This window comes from Oryx dammah, unplaced genomic scaffold (assembly GCF_014754425.2).
Source record: "Oryx dammah isolate SB20612 unplaced genomic scaffold, SCBI_Odam_1.1 HiC_scaffold_2, whole genome shotgun sequence".
In the NCBI taxonomy this organism is placed as follows: domain Eukaryota; kingdom Metazoa; phylum Chordata; class Mammalia; order Artiodactyla; family Bovidae; genus Oryx; species Oryx dammah.
Genome location: NW_024070186.1, coordinates 2,264,179 through 2,282,602, shown reverse-complemented (window position 1 = coordinate 2,282,602; position 18,424 = coordinate 2,264,179).

Here is an 18,424-nt window from a genome sequence, read left to right as displayed (position 1 = left end):
TGTCTCTCCTGCACTGTGCTTCTCTGAGACTCTTCATGGTCACTGCCCTGAGGTCAGGCCAGGCTCCATCCCCTCTGTGTCCACACCTCATCATCAAGGGCCACCCTCCACCAAACCTGTATCCTCTTCCTGGGGAGGGCTTGCATGGTCTAACTCATACCATGTACCTGGGATGAGATACAAAGTCCTGACTTTATCTTGGGTGAGAAGCCTCCCTGTGGGGTATGTCTGTGATAGGTGGATTCTATGATAAATTGTGCCTGAGCAAAACCATACGGGGTTTTATTGTTTAATTATGCTATGTTTCCAGTACATGAAACTAACATGTAAACATAACTTACATGAACGCTTCATGATGATATGTCTCAGCCACGTCAGACCCGCAACGGGAGTTTCACGGAGTTCTGTGCCTTTTGTATATGTGACACAACCATTTACGGTTCCAAACCTGGGGTCATCGTGAAAGAGCAGACCATTCCACATGAAGAAAAGTTTAAGCAAGTGAGGGGAAAAAATCCCACGGTTCAAGCAATCAAGGATACAGAGGGGCTTCGGAACAAAATAAGGGGTGTGTCCTCTTTCATCTAAGAAATATGGGAAGGTCCTTACCGAAGTTTATTAAATCTTGTACTAGAGGGGAAGAGTTCACCAAACTCTAGACAATCTCCTTTTACAGCTAGTATTAATAAATGAGCATGTACACAAAAGTGCAATATTTGGAGAAACAAAAGGGAACTCTGTAAATTAACATTCTTTACCCTGTGAAGGGTTCTCTCGCATGTAGCATTTCTGTGGCAGGTTCTGGCAGTGTCCTGGTTGCAGGCCCTCAGGCCCTCACACTCCCACCTGTGCACTGCAGCCTGACTTCTAACAGCCTACACCTGCGCCTTTGCCAGTAACTCTCTGGGTGGAAGTCACCCCCTTCACCCTGGTGATATGTAACGTACCCTCTGAGGCCTTCCCTAACAGGTGACTAAGAACTACAAGGATACCAGTCTCCTAACTCCCTTGTCCCTTGACTGACACTCTACACCGTATCCTGCCTGGTCACTGGGCTCACCCCTCGCCACTCGCTATAGTCACCGCTTTACTAATGTGCCTCTGCTGGGTGTCTTTCCTTCCCTGTATCACCTGACTCCCGGCACACCCTGTACCCACACCTCTCATACGAACCAAACCATGTTTCCGATGTTTCCCAGGGGAAGCAGAGCATGGCCAGCGAGGGTCCTGCGGTTATAGCCCAGCTTTGAAGGATCATGGCGAATACCTGCCCTGCTTCCCTGTGCATACTAAGTAACTTGAGTCATGTCTGACTCTATGCGACCCCATGGACCATAGCCTGCCAGGCCCCTCTGTCCATGGGATTCTCCAGGCAAGAATGCTGGGGTGGGTTCCCATGCCCTCCTCCAGGCGATCTTCCCAATCCAGGGATAAAGCCCATGTTCCTTACGTCTCTTGCATTGGCAGGTGGGTTCTTTGCCATGTTCTTCCATGTGGATATTTGCCAGTGTAGACAGGAAGGGGCTGCTGAAACAGCACGTATTTTTCATGTCTTTCTAAGGTTCTGTTGTAATGAAATACTTCTTCTGGTTATTAGGCACGTATGAGAAGCTATGGATACTAAACCTTAGCTTTTTATGTGAAGTTTGGAAGCTGGTCACATTCAGAATGACATGTCCCCAACTTTATTTCCGTGATAGAAAGACAGTGGGCAGGACTGTCAAACAACAGGCGTTCTTGGTTACACAGTCCAGCCTACCACGTAGGAATAAAAGCAAGCAATTTATTAAATGTTCCCTCAACCAACAATGGCTTAAGAGAAGAAAAACATCCAGTGAGGGGGGGGAATAAATTTCATGAAACTCCAGAGTTATTAAACGTCTAAAAGCTTAAAACACCCCCAATTCTGCTCTGCTTTTCCTCTCCTGGTCGGTGGCAACACCTCATCACACATTTCACTTTGGGCCAAGTGCTGTGCTTGTATAAACTCTCTGTAATGAGTGGCGACTCGTAGCTCTGCACAAACACATCGCACTATATTTACAAACTTTCCTTTCTATTTATATTTGAAAATGTTAGGTGACAAGCCGTCGTACCTGTCCCTCCTTGTCTTTTCTCTCCTATTTGTTTTTTTCAGAAGCAGTGTACATGAGGGTGACTGGTGACTCCTTCTTCACTGAAACTAGTGTTCTGTGTGTGTGTGTGTGAGTGATTGGATAGGATGAGAGTTATAGAGGAAGCAAGGTGGAGTAAATTTGAGAGAGAATGGGAAAGAGAAAGGTGATACTTAAGAAAAACAATGTTTTGAGATGTAAACTTTAACACGAAAGGACTTTATCTTAAATAAACTGAGGATAACGCAAAGTATAGGAAAATGTGAACTGAAATTCTAATGCTCATCAAGTGTTTGGGGCTGTGGGACCTCGTACAGTGACTAGTATGCACTAATGGCTAAATTTACATTAGTTCAAATGACTCCAAATTAAAAATTCAGTCAGTCATTAGACGGGTCACATTCAAAACCTTCAGCAGACGTGTGAAGCTAGTGGACAGACCTAGTAAGGGGACAGAATATTTCCATCACTGCAGAAAGCTCAGTTGGGTAGTCTTGGTCTAGAAAGTGAAGTCTTTCGGCGTCGTGCACAACAGACGTAACTGCGTGCTATCATCAGAGGAAGCATATGGAAATTCTGCCATCCTCCACCTCATTTCCTCTTTCTTCCAGAGACTTGAAATAGGAAGAAAAAAACCCACAGAACTACAAAAAAGAGAGAAAAGACAAAGAGGACCGTTGTAAAAATAAGACGCTTTGAAGAATCTGAAGCAGATGTTATGCGGGGAGCTAGTATGTACTGTGGGACCACCTGCGCCCGCTTAATTCTGTCCAAGATCATTTCCTCCACAGTTACCGTGAAGAAACACGGAGATTCAAGGATTTCAGAGTATTTGACGGGGAGTCAGGGAAGACAAAAGCAAGAGTGCGGTGTACATAGCAATCATAGTGCATTGCCAGTGGGCATTCCTGGCTCCCTGCCTACAGCTGGACTGGCTGGCAGGGCCACCACGCAAAGCCATTCCATACATCCACATTTTGCATAAGACATTGTAGCTTAGCTACGGCTGGTACGTATATACATATACGTGTAGAAGTGAAATTTGTGCGTGAAGTTAGTCGAGGACCATTCTTTCATCCCACCAGCAACCTGTTTGGCTACCCGGGTTTCACAGTATTTCACTGATTCTGAGCTTGGCTCAGATGGTATGTTTTAACCCTTTCCTTGCAGTGACTTGCTCATTTTCTGGCACAACTCTTAACTTGACTATTCTCAGTGAAGGAAGTTGGCCAGTTTTAACTCACTGATTCTAATTATTGAAGGTATTCTACTGCTGGACCCATAGAGACAGAGTGAATTATCTGAGGAGTAATATGAACTTTCTCGTCAAAAACAAATTGCCTGGAAAAAGATACATTCCTCAGAAGATGCCGTCATTTTTCTTCTGGAAAAGTTACTGGTTCCCATTAACGGATGTAAATCAGAAAATCTAACTGCACTGGAAGAAAGACCATTTTGGAGTTGATGTGGACAACCCAGTATATTACCACTCTAGTGACAGTGGGATCTTTATAGAAATTGAATCGAAAGTATCAGCCAACTGAAAAAACCCCCCATCTGGAAGCTCAAATAGAGAGTAAGTGCTGTCCCAGACCTATGATTTGCTGGCATCTTTGATTGTTCTCTTGGCTTGGCATAATTCTTCTCTCTTTGTAGAAGAGGGCTCGCTTTTCACATTTTCTCAGCCAACGTTTTCCCTTCTGACCCGTAGAAAGAAGCTTGAGATCATCGGCGGCGTTTTCTGCTTGATTCTCCACACGTGTGACTCTCAGGGAAGGAAGACAAACACTTCGAATGGAAACTGCAGGATGAACTTTAGGATGTGAGTCACAGATTTCTCAGTCCATTCAGCTATTCATCTGCTTATTCATTCAAAAAATCTGTGTGAGGTGCTGTGCTATGAACTGGAGACCCAAGGAGAAAGGTACACAAATCCCCTCTCTCTTGAAGATTGCCTTCTAGTAAAACATAATAACCAGAGAGATTAGCTTCCTACTCTGCTCTTGCAACAAATTACCACAGCTGTGATGGCTTAACTCTGTACACGTTTATTATCTGAAGGATTCTGCAGGGCAGAAGTCTGACATGGGTCTTGCAGCGCTGAAAGTTCCTTTCTGGGCCCTCTAGGGAGAGTTCTCTTCTTTACCTTTCCCGGCTCCTACAGGCCTCTTCCCTCTGTCATCAGAGCTGCAGTGGCAGAGCCCAGGCCTTCCCACGTCACAGTGCTTCGGTCCTTCTTCATCATCACAGATCTGCTTGACCACAGGGTCAGGGAGGGGTCCTTTACTTTTAACGGTTCACATAGTCAGACTGGGCCCACTGGGATGCTCTCCCCATTTCAAAGGTCACTAATCACATCCGCAACGTCCCTTTTGGTCGTGCAAGGTATTTAGCCACAGGCGCTAAGGATTCGGGCAAAGACGTCTCCTGGAAGCCGTTGTTCTGCCCACCATATCGTGTGCACCAGTGAAATTAAAATAGTTGTTACAGTGAGGCATCACCACACACTGGTCAGACTGGCCATCATCAAAACGTCTACAAATAATAAATGCTGGGTAGGATGTGGAGAGAAAGGGACCCTGTTGGTGGGAATGTAAACCGTTACAGCCACTATGGAGAACAGCATAGAGATTCCTTTAAAAATAAAAAGAGATCTACCATATGATCCTGCAATCCCACTCTTGGGCATATAACTCGACAAAACCACAATAATCTCCAATTAAAATAAATAAATTTATATTAAAAAAGATACGTGCTCTGCAATGTTCATTGCAGCATCATCTACGATAATCGGGACATGGAAGCAACCTAAATGACCATCAGGCTGAGCGGACAAAGAAGCTCTGGGAAAGCTGGGCAACCGCCTGTCCAAGAATGAAACTAGAACGCTTTCTAACACCACACACAAAAATAAACTCAAAATGGATTAAAGATCTACATGTAAGACCAGAAACTATAAAACTCCTAGAGGAGAACATAGGCAAAACACTCTCCGACATACATCACAGCAGGATCCTCTATGACCTACCTCCCAATATATTGGAAATAAAAGCAAAAATAAACAAATGGGACCTAATTAAAATTAAAAGCTTCTGCACAACAAAGGAAAATACAAGCAAGGTGAAAAGATAGCCTTCTGAATGGAGAAAATAATAGCAAGTGAAGCAACTGACAAACAACTAATCTCAAGAATATACAAGCAACTCCTGCAGCTCAATTCCAGAAAAATAAACGACCCAGTCAAAAAATGGGCCAAAGAACTAAATAGACATTTCTCCAAAGAAGACATACAGATGGCTAACAAACACATGAAAAGATGCTCAACATCACTCATTATCAGAGAAATGCAAATCAAAACCACAATGAGGTACCACTTCACACCAGTCAGAATGGCTGTGATCCAAAAATCTACAAGCAACAAATGCTGGAGGGTGTGGAGAAAAGGGAACCCTCTTACACTGTTGGTGGGAATGCAAACTAGTACAGCCACTATGGAGAACAGTGTGGAGATTCCTTTAAAAACTGGAAATAGAACTGCCTTATGACCCAGCAATCCCACTGCTGGGCATACACACTGAGGAAACCAGAATTGAAAGAAACACATGTACCCCAATGTTCATCGCAGCACTGTTTATAATAGCCAGGACATGGAAACAACCTAGATGTCCATCAGCAGACGAATGGATAAGAAAGCTGTGGTATGTATACACAATGGAGTATTACTCAGCCATTAAAAAGAATACATTTGAATCAGTTCTAATGAGGTGGAGGAAACTGGAGCCGAATATACAGAGTGAAGTAAGCCAGAAAGAAAAACACCAATACAGTATACTAAACTGAGAAAGATGATAACGATAACCCTGTGTGCAAGACAGCAAAAGAGACACAGATGTATAGAACAGTCTTTTGGACTCTGTGGGAGAGGGAGAGGGTGGGATGATTTGGGAGAATGGCATTAAAACATGTATAATATCATACATGAAACGAGTCACCAGTCCAGGTTTGATGCAGGATACAGGATGTTTGGGGCTGGTGCACTGGGATGACCCAGAGGGATAGTACGGGGAAGGAGGTGGGAGGGGGGCTCAGGATGGGGAACACGTGTACACCCGTGGTGGATTCATGTTGATGTGTGGTGAAACCAATACAGTCTTGTAAAGTAATTAGCCTCCAATTAAAATAAATAAATTTAAATTAAAAAAAGAAGGTATGGTGTATATATATATGTGTGTGTAGATATACACACACAATGGAATACTACTCAGCCATGAAAAAGAATGAAATAGTGCCACTTGCAGCAACATGGATATTCCTAGAGATTATTATACTAAGTGAAGTAAGCCAGACAGGGAAAGACAAAAACCATATGATACCACCTCTATGGGGAATTTAAAAAAGATACAAATAACTTAAATATGAAACAGAAATAAACTTGAAGACGTAGAAAACAAACTTATGGTTACCACAGGGGAAGTATGGGGACAGGAATAAATTGGGAGTTTGGGATTAATGTACACACGCTACTATATATAAAATAGATAGCCAACAAAGATGTGCTATATAGTACAGGGAACTACATTCAATATTTCATAACAACTTACAAAAGAAAACAACCTGAAAAAGAATATATGTTTGAATTATGTTTCAATATTATTCAGATTTGAATGTTTGAGATATTCAATATTTCATAATAAACTGTGATGGAAAAGAATTTGAAAAAGAATATATATATATATGTTTGAATCATTTTGTTGTATACCTGAAACTAACACAACATTGTAAATCAATTATGCTTTTAAAAAATCACAAAAAGAGTGTCTTTGATGAAGAAGGAAAAATTACTGCTATTTTAAAAAATAGTTGCATGTCGCGATGAGTGTTGCAAAAGAAACAGAGAGGGTGATACGAGAGAGAATAAGAGTAGGGCACTCACTTTAGCTCGGTTAGGAGAGGCATTTCTGAGAAGGTGGAATCTAAGGTGAGCACTGAGGGCCTTCCCAGCAGTCTCCATGGTAAAGAACCACCTGCAGTGCAGGAGACATGGCTTGGATCTCTGGGTCAACAAGATTCCCTGGAGGAGAAAATGATGGTTCATTCCAGTATTCTTGCCTGGAAAAATCCCATGCACAGAGGAGTCTGGCAGCTACAGTCCATGGGGTTGCAAAGAGTCGGACACAACTGAGCCACTGAGGCCACTGCACTCTAAGGGGTGAAAGGAAGCTCCCTCATTCAGGCAATGGAGCTGGGCTGGGCGTGAGATCAGACAGATCCTATCCTCCCCTGGCATCAGTGGGTACGTGACATTGCTTGGGCCCCCGGAGCTCTTCTCTAAGACTTGCAAGCTTAGTTTTCCAGGGAAAGTGTTTTATTCTTCTCTGTGGTGGATCTTGTAAGTATAAAATCTTAGCATAGTCATCAGTGCTCTTTGCCTTGCAGAGAACATTGCTATAAAAAGGAAAGCTGGCACGTAGAGTTAAACAGACACAAAAGATGGCAAAAAGCCTTTCCCTGGAAGTAAAACTCCTGACGGTATTATTTAGGATTCTTTTGGTGTTAAATGTTAGAAACTGAAAACCTACCTTAAGCAAAGAAGTGAAATATAACTCTGGCTGCATGGTAGAAGCCTGATCTCTCAAGCTGGCTGGACCCCTCTCAGGCTGGTTGGACTTCCTATGGTCTCATGAACCTCTGGTGCATTTTACTCTTTAGTTCACGAAACACAGGTTTCTATCTTCAACAACCAAAGTAATCCTAAGTAGTGCAACAGTAAGTAATTCTACTTTGAGAAACTATAGCACACCCAGAGCTCTCCATGAAGTCTGATAAACATTTTAAAATTGGGATGAAATGTTACTACTGGCTTTTATTTTTTATTCCCAAACCGCAGATACCTCTTCATATCACTTTATCAGAGCTGGCTTTGCTTATTTGTCTGATTATTTGTGATCAGAATGCATTTGTGATCTCCACAAGCTAGCCATTTTCTTTCTGCTTTTTAAAACATTGTGAGATATAGCATACATATAAAGTATACATATAAAATATATAGTACAGCTTAAAGAATCATAAAAGATAATAGTAAAGTGACAACTTGCAATGGCCAAGCCTAGAAACGTGAACAATCTCTGCGCTTTGAACCTCCTCTTGCCACTGTATGCATGCATCTCCCTTCCTATCCTCCAAAAGTAACCATGATCCTGAGTTTTCTGCTAACTGGGCTCCTATTTTTCTTTAGAATATTACTGCGTACATGTATGCCTTCCCAAGCGATGGTTTTTAATTTGCCAATTTTAACATTTATGTAAATAGACTCTGCAAAATACATTCATCTACTACTTGCTTTTGTTGCTCAGCACTGAATTTTGAGACTCATTCAGATTGATATGTATAGGAGTTCGTTCACCTCCACTGTGCACTAAACCATGCTATGACTATGTAACAATTTACTCAACACAGTTCTACTGAAAATGGACAGCTGGATGGTTTCTAACGGCTTGCTATTATAAAACACGTCACCTGGGGCACGTGAGTAAGTCTCTCTGCTGTATACACCTAGGGGTGCAAGAACTGGGGCATAGAAAAAGAGCATCTTCAGCTTTAGGAGTAGTTCCAAGTAGGTCTCCAGAACAGCTGCAGCGTATTATAACCCAAGCAGCAGTGTACAGCATACAGCACTGCTTCACGTTGCAGCTCGAATGTGTATTGTGAGACTTTATTATTATTATTAGCATTACTATTATTATTAATAACTTGTTGGTTGTAAAATGGTATCTCACTGAGATTTTAAATTGGATTTTCTTAAGGATACTGATCACTTTTTGCAGGTGTATGGGAAAAGCATCATCTTCTGCAAAAGCATGTTTGTATGAAAATGTGTATTTTGAAATTGAATTATCAACTTATTGGTGTTGCAGTATTTCACTGAGTTTGTGGGTTGCCTTTAAATATTCTATTTTTTTAATAAGCAAATTCTTAATTTTAATGTAGTAGAATTTATTGCCTGGGGTTTGTGTTCTTCTGTTCAATTCTCTATATCTCCCTTCACCAACACTACCTGTTTTGATTCCTAGCAATGAAGTAAAAAGTCTTGATATCTGGTAGGACTAGTATATTCAGCGGTATATTGATTATTCTTGGCCATTTGCCATCTTTGTAAATTTTAGAATTACTTACCAAGTTCCACAAAAATCTCCTTGGAATTCCAACTGAAACTCTACTTTATCTAGAGATTAATTTGGAGAGAATTGTCATTTTAAAAATATTGTCTCCTTATTTGTGAATATAGTTGGTATTTCCATTTATTTGATGTATACGTTGCCTTTCAAATTTAAAAATTTTGTTCACATAAAGGCCTTACATTTTGTGTTTGACCTTTCTAAATAGATTATATTTTCATTGATATTTTAAATTGTATATCTTTTAAATTATATTTTCTGTTTGCAATTGGTGTATAAATGACAATTGGTTCTTGTTAATTTTATGTTTGACAACCTTGCTTAATATTCTTTTAAAATCTATTATTTGAAGATATCTTGTGCTTTTTATATTTCCACTTTTAGCATACAATCAGAAGGAAAAAATAAGTAAAGGTTAGAAAGGAACACAGTATTTTTCATTTTCCTCAAATGGCTGTTGTCTTACCACCTATGAAATAGATAATCTTTCCTTTAAAAAAATGTATTTATTTATTTGGCTGTACTTGGTCTTAGTTGCAGCATGTGGGATATAATTCCCCAGCCAGGGCTGGAACCCAGCCCCCTGCATTGGGAGTGTGGAGTCTTAGTCCCTGGACCACCAGGGAAGCCCCAAGTTTGTTTCTTGATTTGTAATCTTTATTCTTTGTATTTTAAAAAATTGTGGACACGCCATCAAAAAATCCTATAAATAGACTTTTCCTGATATCAAAAGAAAATACTTTAACATTTTACTGTGGAGTGGTTGTTTGTTGTAGGTTCATTATAGGTAACTGTTATCAGATGAAAGAGAGTCCTCTTTCCTGAGAAGTCTTTAAAAATTGGCTTCCCTCGTGGCTCAGATGGTAAAGAATCTGCCTGCAGTGCAGGAGACTCAGGTTTGATCCCTAGGTTGGGAGGATCCCCTGAAAAAGGAGAAGGCTACCCACTCCAGTATTCCATGGACAGAGGAGCCTGGGGGGCTACAGTCGATGGAGTTGCATGGTTGAATTTTATTAAATGCGTTTTTTTTTTCTTTTTAACATCTATGGTGATTGTATGAGTTTTTCTATGTTCTTTGAATGTAGTAAGTTACACTAATACATATTCTATTGTTGGACCAACCTTGCATTCCTGGAATAAATCTATTAGTCATCGGGAGCTATCCCTTTATACAATGCAAGATTCAGTTTCATAATATTTCGTTTAGAATTTTTAGTATATGTTTATGTGTGAAATGACCTATATATTTTCTTGGTTTTTAAATTTTTTCTTTCTTGATGTTATTAGGAAGTTCATACTAGTCTCATACAGTGAAGAGTATTCTATTCAGCTATTGCTACGGTAATGACTCCATTGTCTCAATGGTTTGCAGCTACTTTTTCTCATGTTCTATGTTATATTATAATTCTCGTTGTCTTTGGCGAGCTCAGTTGGACTCTGCCTTATGTGCTTTTTCATTCTAAAACCCAGGATAAAAAAGTAACTCATTTAGCACATGCTGTTTGCATGACTGAAGATGGACACCATAAAATGCATGAGCCAGACTTAAAGGGGCAGCCACCACATTTTCTCATTATTCATTGGCTGGTCATATGGAGAAGCTCAGAGTCAATGAGGTCAGACCTTACGCTCTGTCCCTGGAGAAGCTTCACAATGACAAAATGGGATTAAGGAATTGTTAATAAATAACAGCTTACCATAGTCATTCCTTCTTGATCACAAAAACTTTCTTTCTTCTGCAAGTAAAATACACTTACTTGCTCATGAAAACATCCAAAAATGTCACTCAAATATGGCATTAAGATCTAGATCTCCACTGGATTCAACTTATTTTACTTTTGAGATCCAAGCACACAAAAGATATCTTACGTGTAAGATGTCCTTCCCTCACCCTGCACCATTTCCTACAGTGCAGCTTCAGTTCAGTTCAGTGCAGTCGCTCAGTCGTGTCCGACTCTTTGCAACCCCATGAATCGCAGCACGCCAGGCCCCCCTGTCCATCACCAACTCCTGGAGTTCACTCAGACTCACGTCCATCGAGTCCGTGATGCCATCCAGCCATCTCATCCTCGGTTGTCCCCTTTTCCTCTTGCCCTCAATCCCTCCCAGCATCAGAGTCTTTTCCAATGAGTCAACTCTTCGCATGAGGTGGCCAAAGTACTGGAGTTTCAGCTTCAACATCAGTCCTTCCAATGAACACCCAGGACTGACCTCCTTTAGGATGGACTGGTTGGATCTCCTTGCAGTCCAAGGGACTCTCAAGAGTCTTCTCCAACACCACAGTTCAAAAGCATCAATTCTTCTACACTCAACTTTCTTCACAGTCCAACTCTCATATCTATACATGACCACTGGAAAAACCATAGCCTTGACTAGACGGACCTCTGTTGGCAAAGTAATGTCTCTGCTTTTCAATATGCTACCTAGGTTGGTCATAACTTTTCTTCCAAGGAGTAAGCATCTTTTAATTTCATGGCTGCAGTCACCATCTGCAGTGATTTTGGAGCCCCCCAAAATAAAGGCTGACACTGTTTCCACTGTTTCCCCATCTATTTCCCATGAAGTGATGGGACCGGATGCCATGATCTTCGTTTTCTGAATGTTGAGCTTGAAGCCAACTTTTTCACTCTTCTCTTTCACTTTCATCAAGAGGCTTTTTAGTTCCTCTTCACTTTCTGCCATAAGGGTGGTGTCATCTGCATATCTGAGGTTATTGATATTTCTCCTGGCAATCTTGATTCCAGTTTGTGTTTCTTCCAGTCCAGCGTTTCTCATGATGTACTCTGCATAGAAGTTAAATAAGCAGGGTGACAATATACAGCCTTGACGGACTCCTTTTCCAATTTGGAACCAGTGTGTTGTTCCATGTCCAGTTCTAACTGTTGCTTCCTGACCTGCATACAGATTTCTCAAGAGGCAGGTCAGGTGGTCTGGTATTCCCATCTCTTTCAGAATTTTCCACAGTTTATTGTGATCCACACAGTCAAAGGCTTTGGCATAGTCAAGAAAGCAGATAGATGTTTTTCTGGAACTCTCTTGCTTTTTCCATGATCCAGTGGATGTTGGCAATTGGATCTCTGGTTCCTCTGCCTTTTCTAAAACCAGCTTAAACATCAAGAAGTTCACAGTTCACGTATTGCTGAAGCCTGTCTTGGAGAATTTTGAGCATTACTTTACTAGTGTGTGAGATGAGTGCAATTGTGCGGTAGTTTGAGCATTCTTTTTCATTGCCTTTCTTTGGGATTGGAATGAAAACTGACCTTTTCCAGTCCTGTGGCCACTGCTGAATTTTCCATCATTGTTACTAGTGTAACAATTTGGAAATTCCTCTAGGAAAATGTGGTGGGGCCCCCTACTGCGGAGGTAGGAAGTGTTTCTTTTTGCCTCCTTCCTGTCTCTCTCTCTTTCCTTTCCTTATTTTTGCCAGCCAGGCATTGAACCCAGGCCCCAGGAGTGAGTGTGCAGAGTCCTAGCCACTGGACTGTCAGGGAGCCCCAGGAAGTATTTCTGGATTAGACTCTAGGCATGGCTGCTGGGGAGGAGTCTCACAGTCTAGTGACCTTCTCGCCTCCCTAACTATTCTTTGGGTCATCGTTCCTGTTTCATAATTTTCTGCAGTCACATCTATAAAGGGCTACGATGTCTGCAGCTCAGGTATATTGAATAGTCACAGTCTCTTGTTAACCCATGCTGTTGACATTTTTGGAAACAAAATTATGTTAAATACTTAAGAAAAAGAAGATTCCTTTCCCTGTGCAAAATTATGTGCACCGTTTTCTTTGTGAGATGCCACTCTCAGTATCATCAGGAGTCCTTTGAGCTTATCAGGATTCTTACGGTAGTCTCAGGCCCTGGGCCATTCTGCCTAATTGAAGAGTGTTTACAGGGAGTCATCTTAACCCAATCAGAGGATTTAATGAAAATATGTTAGCTAAGATTTTCTTATTTGGTCTTTTCTCCTAGTCTATATTTTAATGGCCACAATCTTAGCCCTGTGACTGTGGGCAAATTTGAATAAGATTTACCATCTGGAGATGAGTAACAGCTGTAATTTTTAACCCTTCAACTTCTAGAATTTCCGGACTGTCATTTTCCATCTTACCTCTGCAATAACTTGAAAAGCAGAAAATACCTAATAAACTTATGACTTGGGCAGAAAAGTTATAAAACAAAGCATGTCTCCAGAAAGAACTTTTAGGTCAGTTTTGATGTGTGTGTGTGTGTGTGTGTGCAATTTATTCAACTCATTTAAATTTTACACTTATTTTTATAAAATCTTCTTTATATTTTTCATTAAAAATTTAATCTCCACAGTGGTTATAATCATTTTTTCTGCTAATAATAGTTATTCATACTTTCTCTTCCTTTTTTTTTCTTAATCAGTCTTTCTAGAAGGCTGTCTATTTTATTCATCTTCCCAAAATACCAATTCTGTGTTGTTTCTCTCTACTATATTCATTTCATTTGCCTTCCATTTCATTCATTTTTGGGTTTATTGTTGCATTTTTCTTCCATTTACTTTCTTCAATTAATTCTGTTATTTTTTTAATATATCTGAAGTTGAATGCCTTTTCCTTTCAGCCTCTCTTCTTTACTAATACATGCATTTCAGCCTAAAAATTTTGCTCTAATTGCCATTTTAGCTACAATTTACATTAAAATATGCTGTTTGAAAATTATTTAGTTTTTTTCTATTTGTCACTTTCTCCTTTAATCTATGAATTACTTAGGAGTATATTTAAATGTACAAATATATATGCTTTTAAATTCTTTTTTATTGGTTTTATTTTGTGTTACTCAGACAATATTGATTTATTGAATTTTGTTTAACCTTGATTTGTAGCAAAGCACAAAATCTTTTTTTTGCATGCAAGGAATAAAGAGTAAGCATCCATAAAAAAACATGTGTAAGAATGTTTATATCAGTTTACTCATGATGCTCAAAATGGAAACAGCCCATATATCCAGCAATAGAAAAATGGATAAAGAATTGAATATTACTCAAGAACAGTCAATCACTAATAAAAAGAGAATGAATAACATAAATGATTCTCAAAAAAATTATGTTGCAAGAAGGCTTACATTTGAGCAAATAAAAAGTACAAAAAGTAGGATTCTTTGTATATAAAGTTCTAGAACTGAAAGAATTAGTCTACAATGGAAAAAAGCATAAAATTTGGTTGTTCTGGAGTGGAGTTAGGGAGGGTGAGGATTGACAAAGAAATAATAGAATTTTCATGATAAGGCTTTGAATTACAATTATAAAAATTGATTAAGTTATACACTTTAGGTTTGTACTTTTAAAATATCTGAGACATAATTTACTATTGCTTTTGAAGGTCAGTTTAACTAGGCATGCAATTTTGAGTTACCAGTTGAATTACACCCAGTAGTTTGAAGACATTTTTTTTTTTACTGTTTTTGGACTCTTATTGTTACTGTTGAGAAATCATCTGTTATTCTAATTATTGTGCTTCTGTAGACTCTATTTGAATGCTTTTATTACCTTCTCTTTAGCATCAGTGCTTTGTACTTTCAAAGGAGATAGATCTAGTTTTCCTTTTATTAATTCTTTTGAGAGTCTTTGGGATTTCTGAATCTGACTCTGGAACCTTTCATCTGTTCTAGAAAATGTTTAGCCATCTTTCCTTGGAAGTGCACCACACCCTATTTTCGATATTAACTCTAGGTATATATCACAACATTCTCTTACTGTATTCCCCACCCTGTGTCTGTAGCATTCCGGACAGTATCTTTTTAACTGCCCTACAGTTGATTATTTCTAGTCTCAGTTGTACTTAATCCACTGTTTAACTGTTTCCCTGCCTTTCCAATTTTAATTATGATGTTTTCAACTTCAAGAATTTGTTTGATTTTTAAAAATCTGCTTGATTATTTTTTAGGAACTGTTATTATTTTTTATATTTTTATTACATTTTTAATATTTCTTTAAATATATAAAATAAGTTTATTTTATATGGTGTAAGAAGACTCTTGAGAGTCCCTTGGACTGCAAGGAGATCCAACCAGTCCATCCTAAAGGAGATCAGTCCTGGGTGTTTGTTGGAAGGACTGATGTTGAAGCTGAAACTCCAATACTTTGGCCACCTGATCCAAAGAGCTGACTCATTTGAAAAGACCCTGATGCTGGGAAAGATTGAGTGAGGGCAGGAGGAAAAGGGGACGACAGAGGATGAGATGGTTGGATGACATCACCAACTCAATGGACATGAGTTTGGGTAAACCCTGGGAGTTGGTGATGGACAGGGAGGCCTGGCTTGCTGAGGTTCATGGGGTTGCAAAGAGCTGGACATGACTGATTGACTGAACTGACTGATATGGTGTATATGATAATCCAATAAGTATTATCTTTAGGTGTATGATTTTTCCATATTTGGTTTCTACTTAATGTGTTTTTGTCTCCTCATACGTCAAATAACTTTTATATATCAATTCATGTTTCTTAGAACATGGAGATTTTTTGACACTGTGGTGTTAAAATATTTTTCAAAGTGTATTTTTGTTTGCTTATGCTTGGAACCTGTGGACATTACTTATCGAGGACAGCTGTAAGATAAATTTCCAGCTTGAAGTTTTCAGAAATGGCCTCAGCATGAATAAGTATAGTCTTGTAGTTGACAATTCTCAAAGCAAACATTTTTCTTTTTTGACTTAATGAAGATCATGGCATCCAGTCCCATCACTTCATGGGAAATAGATGGGGAAACAGTGGAAACAGTGTCAGACTTTATTTTTGGGGGCTCCAAAATCACTGCAGATGGTGACTGCAGCCATGAAATTAAAAGACGCTTACTCCTTGGAAGAAAAGTTATGACCAACCTAGATAGTATATCCAAAAGCAGAGACATTACTTTGCCGACTAAGGTCCGTCTAGTCAAGGCTATGGTTTTTCCTGTGGTCATGTATGGATGTGAGAGTTGGACTGTGAAGAAGGCTGAGTGCCGAAGAATTGATACTTTTGAACTGTGGTGTTGGAGAAGACTCTTGAGAGTCCCTCGGACTGCAAGGAGATCCAACCAGTCCATTCTGAAGGAGATCAGCCCTGGGATTTCTTTGGGAGGAATGATGCTCAAGCTGAAGCTCCAGTACTTTGGCCACCTCATGGGAAGAGTTGACTCATTGGAAAAGACTCTGATGCTGGGAGGGATTGGGGGCAGGAGGAGAAAGGGACGACAGAGGATGAGAGGGCTGGATGGCATCACGGACTCGATGGACGTAAGTCTGAGTGAACTCTGGGAGATGGTGATGGACAGGGAGGCCTGGTGTGCTGCAGTTCATGGGGTCGCAAAGAGTCGGACACAACTGAGCGACTGAACTGAACTGAAGACTGGTCATTAGCCTCCTGCCTCCTACTATGGGACAGGTTTTTCCCAGTTCAGCATTCAGAGGCGTGGACTATAAGAGCTGCTCTCTGATGTAACCTCGCAAGCTTTGTCTGCCTGCTGTGTGCCTGGACCCTTACGTTCAGGTGTGGGCTATGAGAAATTGGCACATATCGCCAGGGAACTTGTTGTTCCTCACATGAACACTTCTCCCAGAATTTACTTATTTTCTGGATGATGTTCTTTCCCAAACTGTACTTTGTGGTTCAACTTTTATTTATGAGAGAACTTTCTAACATGAGAGAATTTGTTGTCATTTGAACGTCCAATGATTTTTGGTATATTACATATACATCAAAATAATATATCCTCTTTATCCCTTTTAATGACTTTGCATTTCATTTAATATTAATACAGTCATGTTGATTTTAAAAATCAGTCTTTAGAGTTAGCCAGTATTTATATTATTCCCCTTACCTTATTCATTCCTTCCTCTCTCTCCACGCCTGTTTTAGTCACTTGTAGGGACAATATGAATCTCCCACCCAAAATTAGATTCAAATGTCAAGGCTGATGGCACCACACACCATCAAGATGAGATGAAAAGGTTTAGTATGTAATAAGGCTTTCTGAGGAGAGGATGGTAGACCCTCAGCTTGGTCCAAACAAGGCTTGAGAAGGTCTGGAGAGGAGACTGGTTCAGTTCTCATTTTCACTAGGAGTTGGGGCTTCAGTGAGGGTTATTGCGTGTGACAGGGATGTGCATGGTTTGAATTTCTGCCAGGACCAAAGGTCACCGGAGCTTTCTGACCACCTTGTTCAGATGGGAGCAGAGGGGAAGGGAGAGGAGGTTGGTTTGTCAGCAACCAAACATCAGAGACGGGGTCAGGCTCTTTAACATGGGAGGCCATGGCGGGATCACTGTGGACCTTCATTCCAGATTCTGGATAATTTTCTTTTTCATGTGTATCTAAGCAGTTTTAAGTAGAAGTGTGGTTGGTGTCTTTCCTCATTACCATTTTCTTATTCTTTTTTCAACTCATTTTCCATTTTGCTGCTGCTAAGTCACTTCAGTCGTGTCCGACTCTGTGCGACCCCATAGACGGCAGCCCACCAGGCTCCCCCGTCCCTGGGATTCTCCAGGCAAGAACACTGGAGTGGGTTGCCATTTCCTTCTCCAATGCATGAAAGTGAAAAGTGAAAGTAAAGCTGCTCAGTTATGTCTGACTCTTAGCGATCCCATGGACTGCAGCCTTCCAGGCTCCTCTGTCCATGGGATTTTCCAGGCAAGAGTACTGGAGTGGGCTGCCATTGCCTTCTCCATCCATTTTGCTAGAACATATTTTTTTCTGAGGTGGTCTGTATGTGATATAATTACTAAATGCTAGTTTTCCTAGATATCAGACATAAGTATAAAACAAACCCTCTCATAATTTCAATCCAATATCCTCTTCTTGGATCTGGTTTTGCCATTGAGAACTCAGACTCCAATCTGGTTTTGACTTTCGTTTGTATCTTCCGAAGTCCCCTCTAGAAGCTTTGCTCTTGTGTTATGAGGTTTTCCTCTCTGCTTTGAGCTATTTCTAAACAGTATTCCTGCTTATTCTGCTTGGTGTTTACTGATTTTTTAAAATCTGAATCTTCTGAATCCTGCAGTTCTAATCTCACTGCTCACTCATTGGCCCTGTCAATGAGTAGACTGGCAGTTGATTGGCCCTGCCAGTGAGTAGACTGGCAGTTGATTGGCCCTGCCAGTGAGTTGACTGGCAGTTGATTGGCCCTGCCAGTGAGT